Source organism: Capricornis sumatraensis, chromosome 4 (assembly GCF_032405125.1).
Source record: "Capricornis sumatraensis isolate serow.1 chromosome 4, serow.2, whole genome shotgun sequence".
NCBI classification, from domain to species: domain Eukaryota; kingdom Metazoa; phylum Chordata; class Mammalia; order Artiodactyla; family Bovidae; genus Capricornis; species Capricornis sumatraensis.
Window position 1 is genome coordinate 114,955,067 of NC_091072.1, and position 14,506 is coordinate 114,969,572.

General features: G+C 41.2%; 1 pseudogene; it reads left to right on the forward strand.

Moving 5' to 3' along the window:
• The first annotated feature begins 10,091 nt into the window (after nucleotides 1-10,091).
• On the forward strand, nucleotides 10,092-12,235 carry LOC138078085 (oxysterol-binding protein-related protein 9 pseudogene; annotated as a pseudogene).
• Nucleotides 12,236-14,506: the final 2,271 nt, after the last annotated feature.

Below are 14,506 nucleotides of genomic sequence, written 5' to 3' on the forward strand. Positions count from 1 at the left end.
AGTCATTCTGATGACTAGAAATAAGAAAACTCACATATGACTTAGGAAAGTCCTGAGAAATATCAATGTATCATTACTGCTCCTGAAGGAGAGCTTCGGCAGACTCTGGAAAAATTAAAATGTGTGTTGATTGAATGAAATGTGTAGCCTTTAAAATAAAGGCAAAGTTTGAGAAATTAAGTTCAATTGGTTTAAAGAAGCCTGGTCTATAAGAATATTCCAACATAATGGTTAAGACAGATAATAAAATTGGTAAGAAGTTTAAATCAACAGGTATTGAATATAGGCAGACTTGAAGAATATTTCAAGGGGTTCAGCCCACACATTTGATTTTATACCAAGATCTCTAATAACAAGGGCCTTGAAAATTTACCCCAAGTCTCCCCACCCCTGTCCCCCCAAACTCCATACTTAACACAAAAGAGTTACAAAATTCAGGTAGATGGGAAGGCCATTTGCTCAGCAGGGTCCAGGTCACTGTTGTGGTTTAAGACCTGATCCCAAAGCACAGAGATCACTGAGGTTCCTTAGTCTTAACCACACCAGTCGAGAGACAAGTTAGCATTTCCTGCCACTGTGCTGGGTTCCCCACTGGAATGGAGGCAAAAATAGAAGTCAAAACTATTGAGCCCCACTTTTGAAGGATGCAGAACTAAACACATAGTCTAAACCAACTCATTTCTGTCTTAGAGCCGTCCACAGTTTTCTGGGTGGGCTGAGTGACGTAAAGAAATAAAGCATAGAAAAAGCTAGGCAGACCAAAATAATTCAGGATGTGTGACAGCTGGCTGTTCAAGGTGTCCTACCAGATCTGGGTCATCTCCAGCAAGAGGGTAGTTCCCGCTGGGACACTGTGCACTGGCAGAGACTTGAAGGTGTTCAAGCTTCAGGTTGGTTCAATCTTGGTTTAAGATTCTTACCTCAAGAAGAGGAAGTATCCAAAGCCAGGGAGCGCCTTCAGTTCCCTCTGCCTTTGAAGTCGATGTGTTCTCCACTGGAGCCTTGAGCTCATCTGCTGCAAAGATGATAATTAAGTCTGAATCATCTAGTGGTGAATCTTTTTAAAAGCCTCTTTCAAAATGTGATACATTATTGCTTCACTTCAGTTACCCAATGACATGAAGACATGAATGAACACTTCAGTCTCTACCTAGATGAGCAGACAATGCCACCTATGCAATAATTATCTCCCTAACACACACACACATACATGCACGTGCACACACACACTCACATCTTGAGAAATTACTATGGCTACTTTACCAGAAAGCTTCAGAATTCCAGTGTATTTTTAAAAAGGTGCTAAGTTGTATTGAATTGGAAGAGGAAGACTTCTCCTTTCTGGGAGAGTAAGCTGGCTTCCCTCGGTCAGGCTGCCTGTACTGAGTGTTGCCACTGCTGCCAAGGATACCTTTTGGACTTTTGGTGGATCAGATTCATTCTGAAAGCATGAGGCTTGATAACCAGGCCAACCTAGTGACCATCTTTATCTTTCAGGGTAGGATCACAGAAAGTATCTCTGACTATTGGCTCGTTTTTCAGATTATTAATGACTTTCACTCCCAGCATTCCTCTGAAGTCAGTTTAGGTGGGTTCATCAACTATTTCGGAACTTGGTATCTATAGTTTCTAAACCCCATTCCCCACTCCCATCCCCCATGTTTTAATCATTGCACTTTAGATGGGCAGGAATCTGATTACACGAAGCATCTCAGGTCTTAAGTTTACAATTTAAGATGGGGTGATCCACTGTTCTGGTTTACCCAGGACACAGGATTTTCAGTACTAAAACCAGGACAGTTCAGGAAAACTAGGAAGAACAACAGGCATGTTTGCTTGGCATTGTCTGTACTTCTGACAGCTTTTAAGTTCCTCATCCAGCACAGCTCCAGTTACAGGTACCTGTTTAACTTCAGTTTTCTTAGGGGTAAAGTGGGAATAAAAATAGCATCTACTTTAATAGGTACTGGTGGAAAAAAGATGTTGATAGCTGTCTTAGTCTGTTCAGGCTGCTAGTAAGTTTCACAAGCCAGTCTAAGCTCAGCTAAATGTATAAGCTAAGACATAGCTTATAAACAACAAATTTGTTGCTCACTGTTCTGGAAATGGGAAGTTCACAATCAAGGAGCCAGTATAGTTATGTCTTGATTAGGACTCTGTTGCAGGATCCAGGTCACTGCTGTGGTTTAAGATCTGGTTCACAGCTAGATTCTTTCGGCTGTGTTCTTACAGGGTGGAAAGAGTTAAGAATAGTTTTGGAGCCTCTTTTAGAAGAAATGAATTCCCCAAGTGCTACCTACTAATAACATCACCTTTGGGGTTAAGATTTCAGCATATGAATTTTGGAGGAACACAAACATTCAGACCATAGCAGTAACCTAAGTAACCTAGGAGAACATTTGAATTGTAAAATGCTGTAAATTTTTTGTGCTGTAAAGTGCTTTTGAATTGCAAAGTGCTATAAAATCTTTATTCATTGGTATGTGGTCATATCAATGGTGATAGGAGCCTGAAGATACTCTCCTCATAGAATCAGTTATTGCCAGTCATAGACTAGTTCATTCATTAAATCCACAAATCTTGGACACCTACTGTGTACAAGTTCCTTTCAGTAAAACAGACAGAATTCACGCCCACGTGGAGTTTATATTCTAGCGGATGGAGATGTAAAACAAACAGGCAAACAAGACAAACCAAAATGTGTAGACTGTGATGTGCTAGGGAGGAAATAAAGGAATGTAGTTGGTGGGGGGTGGTGGTCTTGTAATTGGTAGGGTGATGCAACTGAGGGGAGAAGTGCTTCCTCTATGAGGATGGCTCAGGAAGGCTTCTCGGAGGAGGTGTATCTGAGTTGAGATCTGAGCATTAGAAGCCAGACGAAAAAGCCCCGAAGGGATTGGGTGGAGGGAATAGCTAAGGTGGGCCGGTGTGTCTGGAATGCAGTAAGGGCAGAAATGATGATATTAGACATCTAAATGGCTTCATCCGGTGGGTAGTTGGAGTTCCCAGCAGAGGTTGACTAGAAATATGAATTTCCGAGTCATTATCCTCGAGATGGAGTGGTGAGGTCATCCGGGGCAGTTTCCCATGTACATGTCCTACAGGAGAAGAATGGAGTCATTTCAGGTGCTACACAGATAAACACGTGAAATTGTTTGTATTTATTTTAGTGTACTATAAAAAACCAAGAACCAGACATGGGAGAAGATGAATGACATAATACATTGTATGGGAGACAATTTATCCAGTGCCTGTGGATATTTCTTTCCTTCCCTCTGAATCTCCCCTCGGAGCCAGCATCGCTGCCTCTCCTCTCCTGTCCCTCTGCTCTCCTTCTGATCTCTCTTTCCCCCACCTCCCCAGCCGCTTCTTACCTTCACCTTCATCTCCTGCGCCCCCCACCCTCTGCCCCGTCTTTCCCATCCTCATTCCCTGTTTCTGTCAGGGAGACTCAGACCTTGATTAGCCTCCTATTTGCATCGTCAGACCCATTAACCAGCTGCATAAGAATCTGCTCCACTTAAAAGTAAGCTGAAGACTGTAAAATACAAATAATTGTATTTTTTCTGATGGAAAATACTAATTTTTATTTTTGGCACAAAATACTGAAAATCTAACTCAAGTCAATGTTGTGAATCCTGGGATTTTGGGCAGAGGATTTGGAGAGAAGTCTTGGGAATCATGGCCTGAATGAAGGAGAGGAGACAGGATGTGAAATGGGGAGAGGAGGAACCCCATCCTGCAGTCCTTGTGGTTCTGGCCTCACACAGACTTGCCCTGCCCACCCCAACTCTGGGGCAATTTACTTATTTCCTTTGGGTCTCCGAGAATCTTCTATAAAAGTGGTTATCACATTTACTTTGAAAAGTCATTATGAGAATTAAACTAAGTGAGGTAGCATATATTAAGTTTTTCCTTCACTGTCAATAATTTAGATGCCCTATTACTTGTATTTTCTCTATTATTTTCAATTAATAATTTAAAAGATGTTTTAAACAAGTTTTACTTTGAAGTAGTGTACAGAGTTTAATGTTTATGATATTTATATTTATTTTTTATGTTTATCCTCTTTTAGGAAATTAATAAAAGTTTCCCCTTTAGATAGCTTCCCCTTTTACACAAATTTATATACACTTTAAGAAAAGGGTTTATTTATGAAGTAAATAATAGTACAGCTCATGTATGATGTGGAATAATTTTGGAAAAACAGTCTCAGATACTTGGAGTTTAAGACACGAAGATAAAAGAGAGTACAGCTGGTCTGTTTTTATTTTATTTGTAAGGGGCCTTAGACATTACCTCAAGCCTTCCTTTCTGTTGGAAGAATCATTTTCTGGTAATTCATCATTAAAAACAACAAAAGCCAGCAACATGATATCCAGATATCCAGTTTCATTATTTATTTTAGTCTTCCAGACTTAACTAAGGATTTTCTGGGAATTCCTACTTATCCAGCCTACCTATGATGACAATTGAGAATGCAAGACTAATTTGGTTGGTTTTCAGTCAATACGTGATGTCTAACTCTGCGAGCCCATGGACTGCATCATGTCAGGTTCTTCCATCCTCCACTATCTCCCACATAGTCCACTGAGTCAGTGATGCTATCTAACCATCTCATCCTGTCATGTGTTTCTCCTCCTGCCTTCTAACTTTCCTAGCATCAGGGTCTTTTCCAACTAGTTGGCTCTATGCATCACGTGGCCAAACTATTGGAGGTTCAGCTTCAGTATCAGTCCTTCCAATGAAGATGCAGGATTGATTTCCTTTAGGATTGACTGGTTTGATCTTCTTGCAGTTCAAGGGACTCTCAAGAGTTTTCTCCAACCCCACAGTTCGAAAGCATCAATTCTTCAGTGCTCAGCTCTCTTAATGGTCCAACTCTCACATCTGTACATGACTACTGGAAAAACCATAGCTTTTACTATATGGACTTTTGTTGGCAAAGTGATGTCTTTGCTTTTTAATATGCTGTCTAGGTTTGTCATAGCTTTCCTTTCAAGGAGCAAAAGTCCTTTAATTTCATAGCTGTAGCCACCATCCACAGTGATTTTGGAGCCCAAGAAACTAAAAACTGTTATTGCTTCCACTTTTTCTCCTTCTATTTGTCATGAAGTGATGGGACCGGATGCCATATCTTAGTTTTTTGAATATTGAGTTTCAAGCCAGCCTTTTCACTCTCCTCTTTCACTTTCATCAAGAGGCTCTTTAGTTCCTCTTCACCTTCTTCCATTAGAGTGGTATTATCTGCATATCTGAGGTTGTTGATATTTCTCCTGGCAATCTTGATTCCAGCTTGTGATTTATCCAGCCTGGCATTTGGCATGATGTACTCTGCATATAAGTTAAATAAGCAAGGTGACAATATACAGCCTTGTCATACTCTTTTCCCAATTTTGAACCAGTCCATTGTTCTATGTCTGGTTCTAATTGTTGCTTCTTGACCTGCATACAGGTTTCTCAGGAGACAGGTAAGGTGGTCTGGTAGTCCCATCTCTTTAAGAATGTTCCACAGTTGTTTTGATCCACACAGTTAAAGGGTTTAACATAGTCAACAAAGCAGAAGTAGATGCTTTTCTGGAATTCCCTTGCTTTTTCTATGACCCAGCAGATGTTGGGAATTTGATCTCTGGTTCCTGTGCCTTTTCTAAACCCAGTTTATACATCTGAAAGTCCTCAGTTCACATACTGCTGAAGCCTGGCTTGAAGGATTTTAAGCATAACCTCGTTAGCATGTGAAATGAGCGCAATTGTGTGGTAGTTTGACATTCTTTGGCATTGACCTTCTTTGGGATTTGGAGAAAGAAATGGCAACCCACTCCAGTAGTACTCTTGCCTGGAAAATTCCATGGATGAAGGAGCCTGGTGGGGTTGAAAAGAGTCGGACACGACTGAGTGGCTTCACTTTCACTTTTTTCTTTGGGATTGGACTGAAAACTGAATTTTTCCAGTCCTGTGACTACTGCTGAGTTTTTAAATTTGCTGGCGTATTGAGTTCAGCACTTTAACAGCAACATCTTTTAGGATTTTTAATAGTGCAGGAATTCTGGAATTCTGTCACCTCCACTAGCTTTGTTCATAGTAATGCTTCCTGAGGCCCACTTGACTTCACACTCTAGGATGTGTGGCTCTAGCTGAATGAGCACACCATTGTGGTTATCTAGGTCATTAAGACTTTTCTTACATAGCTCTTCTGTGTATTCTCGCCACCTCTTCCTAATCTCTTCTGTTTCTGTTAAGTCCTTAACAGAACAGTTTCTGTTCTCTATTGTGCCCATCCTTGCATGAAATCTTCCCCTGACATCTCCAATTTTCTTGAAGAGATTGCTAGTCTTTTCCATTCTTCTATTTCTTTGCATTGTTCATTTAAGGAGACCTTCTCATCTCTCTTTGCTGTTTTCTGGAACTCTGCATTCAGTTGGGTGTATGTTTTCCTTTCTCCCTTGCCTTTTGCTTCTCTCTTTCCTCAGCTATTTGTAAAGCCTCCTCAGACAACCACTTTGCCTTCCTCTATTTCTTTTTCTTTGCGATGGTTTTGGTCACTGCCTACTGTTATTCCACTTACTAATGGCTGACAGTATATTAGTCTCTGCAGATCAAGAGACACCTTTAATTAACACTCCAAAGGAAAAATAAAAATCAACTAGCTAGAATCTTCATTAAAGAAAGATGTCAAGATACAAGGATGGACCATACTAGTTCTTGGTTTCTAGAATGTCTGGGCTATTCCCATACAGAAAGAAGTTATTTGAATATAAGACTGTTTTTGAGCTTGGAAACAAATTATGTTATTTTTTGTAGGAGACAAAAGTGGGGGGAAACAGGGATTCTTTGTGTGTTGGGGGTGGGGCATGGGATGAACCAGATAAAGCAGTTTTAGGACAAAGGACACTTTGACTTCCTCATTCCCCAACATTTTGTGTTGGTAATATCTGGTTAAAAGGAAACCCTGAAGAGCGACATAAGAGGCAGAGAAAAATGAGAGTTAACATTTATTGAATGCTTGGTACTCTATGGGGCTTCCCAGATGGTGATAGTGGTAAAGAACCTGCCTGCTAATTCAGGAGACATAAAGGACATAAGTTCTATTCCTGGGTTGGGACAATCCCTTGGAGGAGGGCATGGCAACCCAGTCCAGTATTCTTGCCTGGAGCTTCCTATGGACAGAGGAGCCTGGCAGGCTACAGCCCATAGGGTCGCACAGAGTTGGATACAACTGAAGCAAATAAGCATGCATGTACAGGCACCATTTATATACGAACTCATTAAATCTTCACCAAAGCTATTTGAGGTAATAATATTATCTCCATTTTATAGACGAGGAGACTGAGAGTTTAAGTAGTTTTGCCTAGCCTTAGGCATCACAGCTAGTTTGTGGAGCCAGGATTCAGGACCCAGGTGTTCTGCTTTTGGGAGTCTCTGAACCACTATGGTTAAGTTTACTTCTGTGGTTAAGTTGCATCTGGGAGGCTCTTAACCCCTGTGCTAAGCTGCCTTTTTCGGGAAGGTCACAAAAGGACAAGCCATAGTCTAGCGGATGTGGAAGGTGAGGAGAGAAGGATGCTGTTGCTAGGCAGCGCATCTGGTTTTTGAGTTGCTAATTGAATCTGTGTGAGTAACACAGATATATGTGTTTGTTTGAAGTTGCTAGTTTACTTCTAACCAGAGGAAGCTTCCTGGAATTAGCGTGGCTCTGGAAGGGCTAGGGAGACATCTAGCAGAATCACCCAACTGCCTGATAGCACATCTCTCTCCCGTCCCAGCTCAGTGCCAGGCCACATTCCCCTGTTGTCCATGTGATAACATTTCTGGGTGGACACTGATGATTGACTCAGACCACAGCCTCTCCCACCAATCACACTTTGGAATGGTTTATGGCAGTGACTTCCTGCTGGTTTTGAAAAATAAACAAACCCACTCACCCAATAACCCTTACTTATTGTTTATTTGAAAGGGAGTTACTTTTTATTTTTGCAGTTCAAAATGAATTTAACTTCATGCTAAAATTTAAATGTACATTCATATAACTCTTTAAAATATTTGTTATTTTTTGGTCACCCTGCCCAGCATGTGAGATCTTAGCTCCCTGACCAGGGACTGACCCTGCACATCCTGCCCTGGAAGTGCAGAGTCTTAACAACTGGTCTGCCAGGAAAGTCCTGTAATTCACATAAGTTTTATGAGACACTCCAAAGGGTGAGAACTATCAATATGCAGACTAAAGCTCAAGATTCAGGAAAATGGACTAGATTTGTAAGGAAATATCGAAACTAAGGCCAACCTTTTTCTTTTAGAGACAGAATGCAGATCTTACTTTTCAAATAAATATATCAAGACCTCTGAGATAAGCATGGATATCCTTATGTCATATTTTGAATCTTGCTTAACCAGCCCTTACATTCAAGGTGGGGGCTGAGTGTTGTTGAAGATGGATAAGACCTGCCTTTTCCCCCTGAGAAACTTACAGCCTCAGACTAGAGAAAGCCTGTTACACAAATCATTCCACTACAATGGGATGGAAAACATTAAAAAGGACATTCCAAGTGCTTTTGGAGCAAAAGGAAGAGGCAACACACTCTTCTTAAAAGGAGGATAGGAAGGTATTCTAGGTACCAGAATCAGCATGTGTAAAAGCTCAGAGGCAAACTGACTTCGTGGGAGACAGGGTCAAGGGAAGTGAGGGAGGCTTTCTGGAACAGGGCAGTGTGGGTATTCTTTAGGGGGTCACTGGGCAGATTGAAGAAGGGGGTTTCTACCTAGATTATAAAGTGTTTTTGTCAAGCACAGAAATTTGAGTTATGTCCAGAAAACTGAAGGAAATTCAAGAAAACAAACAGCTGAATTAGAAGTGGGCAGAAGATCTGAACAGATACCCTCACTAGAGAAGATATATAGATGGCACATAAGCATATAAAAAGAGGCTCAGCATTGTCATTGAAAACTGCAGATTAAAACAGTGAGATACAACAATGTACCTTTTAGGACGGCTAAGATGAAACAAACAAACAATTGACAATACAAACTGATGATGAGAATACGAAGCAATAGGAAGTCTCATTCATTGCCGATGGGAATGAAAAATGTTTTCCACTTTGGAAAAGTTTGGCACTTACAAAACTAAACCTAGGAGAAAAAAGAAATGACTCTGTGGTGGAGAAGTCACGTGGTCAGAATTTAACATCAGAAGTCATCTTGATATGATGATTGTGCTTTACCTCAACGGTCTTCTTCCTAGAAACACATTACCTCAGCCATGGTATTTTCATAAGAAGATACCAGACAAATTGTCACTGATGGACAGTCTTCCAGATAGCTGATTAGTAATCCTCAAAACTGTCAAGGTCATAAAAAACAAGGAAAGTCTAAGAGACCATCACAAATGAGAGGAGCTTAGGAGGCACAACCACTAAATATAAGGTGACACCCTAGACAGGACCCTGGAACAGAAAGAATGAGAAAAAATAAAACAGGAAAAAAAATGAGAAATCTGAATAAAGTATAAATTTTAGTTAATAGAAATATCTATATTGGTCCATTAATTGTGACAAATCTATTATACGAATCTGTTAATAAAGGAAAATTGGATAAGTATTCAAAATAATTCTATAAATCTAAAACTGTTCTGAAATTAAAAAATTACTTTAAAAAAGCCTAGAATGTAAGAAAAAGGATGTCTATATGTGTATAACTAAGTCACTTTGCTGTACAGCAGAAGTGACACAGTATTGTAAATCAATTATACTCCAAAAAAAAAAAAAAAGGCTTACAGGGAGCCAATGAATGAATTCCCATGGAAGAGTGACATCATCCTTTTGTAGTATTCTATAAGATGGCCCATTAAAAAAATGTAAATTTCAGGGCGTAGCGGGCGAAGAGGGTTGCTCGGAAGCAGCCTTCGGCTCCCTCCCCTGGAGGCACAGAGGGCGGGGGCCTTGGCGAATGGCTTTCTTGGTGGCCACTTGCGGAGTGAGTAGACCTGGAGGGTCTGGGAGAGGGGCCGGCTCCCATCCCTGAGTTCCCAGGGACCCTGCTGCTTGCCCAGGCCGTGGGCGCGAGTGTGATTCTCTCCCTGCCTCCATCCCGTCGCCCTCTGGGGGTTTGGATTCAGGATTTGTTCCTAGTGTCCAGGACTTTGATAAGAAACTTACAGAGGCTGATGCATACCTACAAATCTTGATAGAACAGTTGAAGCTTTTTGATGACAAACTTCAAAACTGCAAAGATGATGAACAGAGAAAGAAAATTGAAACCCTCAAAGAGACAACAAATAGCATGGTAGAATCAATTAAACACTGCATTGTGTTGCTGCAGATCGCTAAAAGTACTATTAATCCTGTGGATGCAATATATCAACCTAGTCCCTTGGAACCTGTGGTCAACACAATGCCTTCCCAGACTGTCTTACCTCCAGAACCTACTCAGTTGTGTAAGTCAGAGCAGCGTCCATCTTCTCTACCAGTTGGACCTGTATTAGCAACCTTGGGACATCATCAGACTCCAACACCAAATAGTACAGGCAGTGGCCACTCACCCCCTAGCAGCAGTCTGACTTCTCCAAGTCATGTCAACTTGTCTCCAAACACAGTCCCAGAGTTCTCTTACTCTAGCAGTGAAGATGAATTCTATGATGCAGATGAATTTCATCAGAGTGGCTCATCACCAAAGCGCTTAATAGATTCCTCTGGATCTGCCACAGTCTTGACACACAGCAGCTCGGGAAATAGTCTAAAGCGTCCAGATACCACGGAATCACTTAATTCTTCCATGTCCAATGGAACAAGCGATGCTGACCTTTTCGATTCACATGATGATAGAGATGACGAAGGGGAGGCAGGGTCGGTGGAAGAGCACAAGAGTGTTATCATGCATCTGTTGTCACAGGTTAGACTTGGACTGGATCTTACGAAGGTAGTTCTTCCAACATTTATTCTTGAAAGAAGATCTCTTTTAGAAATGTATGCAGACTTTTTTGCTCATCCGGACCTGTTTGTGAGTATTAGTGATCAGAAGGATGCCAGAGACCGAATGGTTCAGGTTGTGAAAGGGTATCTCTCAGCCTTTCACCCAGGAAGGAAAGGGTCGGTTGCCAAAAAGCCATACAACCCCATTTTGGGCGAAATCTTTCAGTGTCACTGGACATTACCAAATGATACTGAAGAGAATGCGGAGCTAGTTTCAGAAGGACCAGTTCCCTGGGTTTCCAAGAATAGTGTAACATTTGTGGCTGAGCAGGTTTCTCACCATCCACCCATTTCAGCCTTTTATGCTGAGTGTTTTAATAAGAAGATACAATTCAATGCTCATATCTGGACCAAGTCAAAATTCCTTGGGATGTCAATTGGGGTGCACAACATAGGGCAGGGCTGTGTCTCGTGTCTAGAGCATGACGAACATTACATTCTCACATTCCCCAATGGTTATGGCAGGTCTATCCTCACAGTGCCCTGGGTGGAACTAGGCGGAGAATGCAATATTAATTGTTCCAAAACTGGCTATAGTGCAAATATCGTCTTCCACACTAAACCTTTTTATGGGGGCAAGAAGAACAGAATTACTGCTGAGATTTTTTTCTCCAAATGACAAGAAGTCTTTCTGCTCAATTGAAAGGGAATGGAATGGTGTAATGTATGCAAAATACTCAACAGGGGAAAATGTAGTTTTTATAGATACCAAGAAATTGCCTATAATTAAGAAGAAAGTAAGGAAGCTGGAAGATCAGAATGAGTACGAATCCCGCTGCCTTTGGAAGGATGTCACTTTCAACTTAAAAATCAGAGACATTGATGCAGCAACTGAAGCCAAGCACAGACTTGAAGAAAGACAAAGAGCAGAAGCCCGAGAAAGGAAGGAAAAGGAAATTCAATGGGAGACAAGGCTGTTTCATGAAGATGGAGAATGCTGGGTTTATGATGAACCATTACTGAAGCGTCTCGGTGCTGCCAAGCATTAGGTTGGGAAACACAAAGTTTGCTCCTGGTTCCAGGGCAGGAGGCATAATTAAGCAACAATCTTCCTTTGGGAGAACCTACTCACTCCCTTCTTATTGCAGTGGTTCCTATCTCAGGGATACTGGACTTTCTGATGCAGATGAACAATTAAAGCGAGCAAAGCTTCCCTTTTTCCTGTCTGTGGCAGTTACAACGTTGATTTTGGTCTTGAGAAAAACTTCAGGTTTTGAAAACAAGATGTCTGTTCCTTTTCCAAATCCCACGGTATAAATCCCAGTCTTAAACTCTGCATTCTAGTACTGCTGTTGAGACATACAACATGTTTCCTAGTTCATATAATCTTGGGTTCTATATATACATATACATAATATAGCTGATGACAGATTTTTCATAAATACTCCATTTACTGTAAATACCAGTTCCTCTGAGTTATTTTAGAAAATTTAGTGTAATGTATTAAAATCACGTGTTAGGAAATTTCATGGCCTCACCTACAATAACTTTTACTTTGGAATTGAACTATTATTAAATTGTATCTAACTCTGGACTATGGTTTAATTATACTCAATGCTTCTTAAGCCTTCATAAAGTAATTTTTCCAACCTTTTTTAAAAAAATAAATAAATAAAAATTTAAAAATGTAAATTTCAGAACTCTGAAAACTGCAGAGACTGTTCCTTGCAGACATTATTAAGGTGACGTCCTGCAAAAGAGAAAAACAAATTTTCAATGAGGAAGATAGTTGAGAGAAGGGGTATACAATATTCTCATGGACCTTTGAGGTTTTGGAGGATTGCTCTCTAGAGTACCTTACATCTTGGTTGTGCCTTGGAGATGCTCTGGTTCTGTTTCAGGCCCCTCCTACACTCCTGGGGTTGGATTACTTCCTCCACCCCAGTGATTACACTCTATTGTGCAAAGGATTGAGGCAAAGATCTCATGTGGATTAGTTTTCTGTTTTTGTCTTAAGAAATTACCAGGAGCTTCATAGATCAGAACAAAAACCAAAAGGTATCATCCCACTGAATCTTTACAGCATACTTATTTAATATATTTTTGTTATTATTTTCATTTTTACAGACAGTAACTTACCTGGGTTTCTCTAAAACTTAATAGGTTTATGCAATAGTAAGAGGCAGACTGTGGTATGTAGTCTCCAAAGACGGACAGCATATTAGCCTCACACTTCTTTCTTCAAGAACATTATTTCAGAGAGAAATAAACTTATATCCTGCTTAGGTCACTACAATTTCAGACATCTGTTCAAGTAGCTGAAGCTGTACCCTGATTTGCTGTTGTTCAGTCGCTAAGTTGTGTCTGACTCTTTGCAACCCTATGGACTGCAGCATTCCAGGCTTTCCTGTCCTACACTATCTCCTGGAGTTTGCTCAAATTCATATCCACAGTCTCTAAACATAGCCATTTCTCAGGTTCTATAATTTCTACCTCTGACACGTATTCCCAGACCATCCCACTGTTTCCATTCCCACTGTCATTCCAGCCCATTGGAATGGGCAGGTCTAACCAGGCTGGTCTCTAATCCAGTGCTTTCCAAGGCAATTTTCCTCCTAGGGGATATTTGGCAGAGTTTGGAGACATCTTTGGTTCTCAAAACTGAGGGAGCGGGGTTCTCTTGGCATTCTGCGGATAGGGATCAGGGATACCGCTAAATAGCAGCATCTACAAGGTACAAGATATCATAGTTCTGCACAACAAAGACTGTGAGGCCCAAGTGGCAGCAGCGCAGAACTTGAGAAACCCTGATCTCGCCCATATTCTACCAGGGACAGATTCATATCTCAGATCTGACCCATCTGTCAGACTCACGGCCTCCTGTCATCTTTTGAACTGCCTTCCTCCATTTGGGGAAATTAAAATATTGTAAGTCTTGTTTCCCCAGGGAAAGAGATCAGAGTCTAAATTCCAGTCTCTTCCGGCCAGGAGTTTCCCTCAGTTTTCAGGCCTCAGTTTCCCTTAAGCAGATGCATCCCAGATGCACTGAAGTTTCAATTTCAAAGTGAGTGAGGTGAGGATATAGGTTCATCTGGAAGTTTGGCATTCCATTGGTGTAAAATCATGTGGCATTTGGAGGTGGCAGCCATTCCCCAGCAGTTCCCGGCAGCAGTGACAGCAGCTTCCATCCAGGATGGGGTGGGGCGACTACCAGTCAAGGTAGTTTCCTCATCAGGCCAGTTCTTCAGTGTGGTTCTGAGCATCCTCCTAGAAGCTTAAACTGGAGTCACTTCTTCAGGCCATCCCAGAATCCCAAAACTATCCATTATCCTTTTCATTTGCTGCTTTTCTGTTTGGTCAGAGTCAGTCTCTATTGCTCAGAGCTAAGAACTCTGATAGATGAAGCCTCCCTTGCTTAAAACTCTTCAGTGGCTTCCTACGCATTTTCTAGGATGTTTCCCAAATCCTTTGCTTAGCTTGAGGCTCTTCTTTATTTGGGATATACCCACTCCGTCCACATTGAGCCACTGTGTCCATTCTGGCCACATCAAGCCACCCTGGTCCTGTTATCCTTCCTTTCTCAATTTCATGTCGCTTGCCACTCA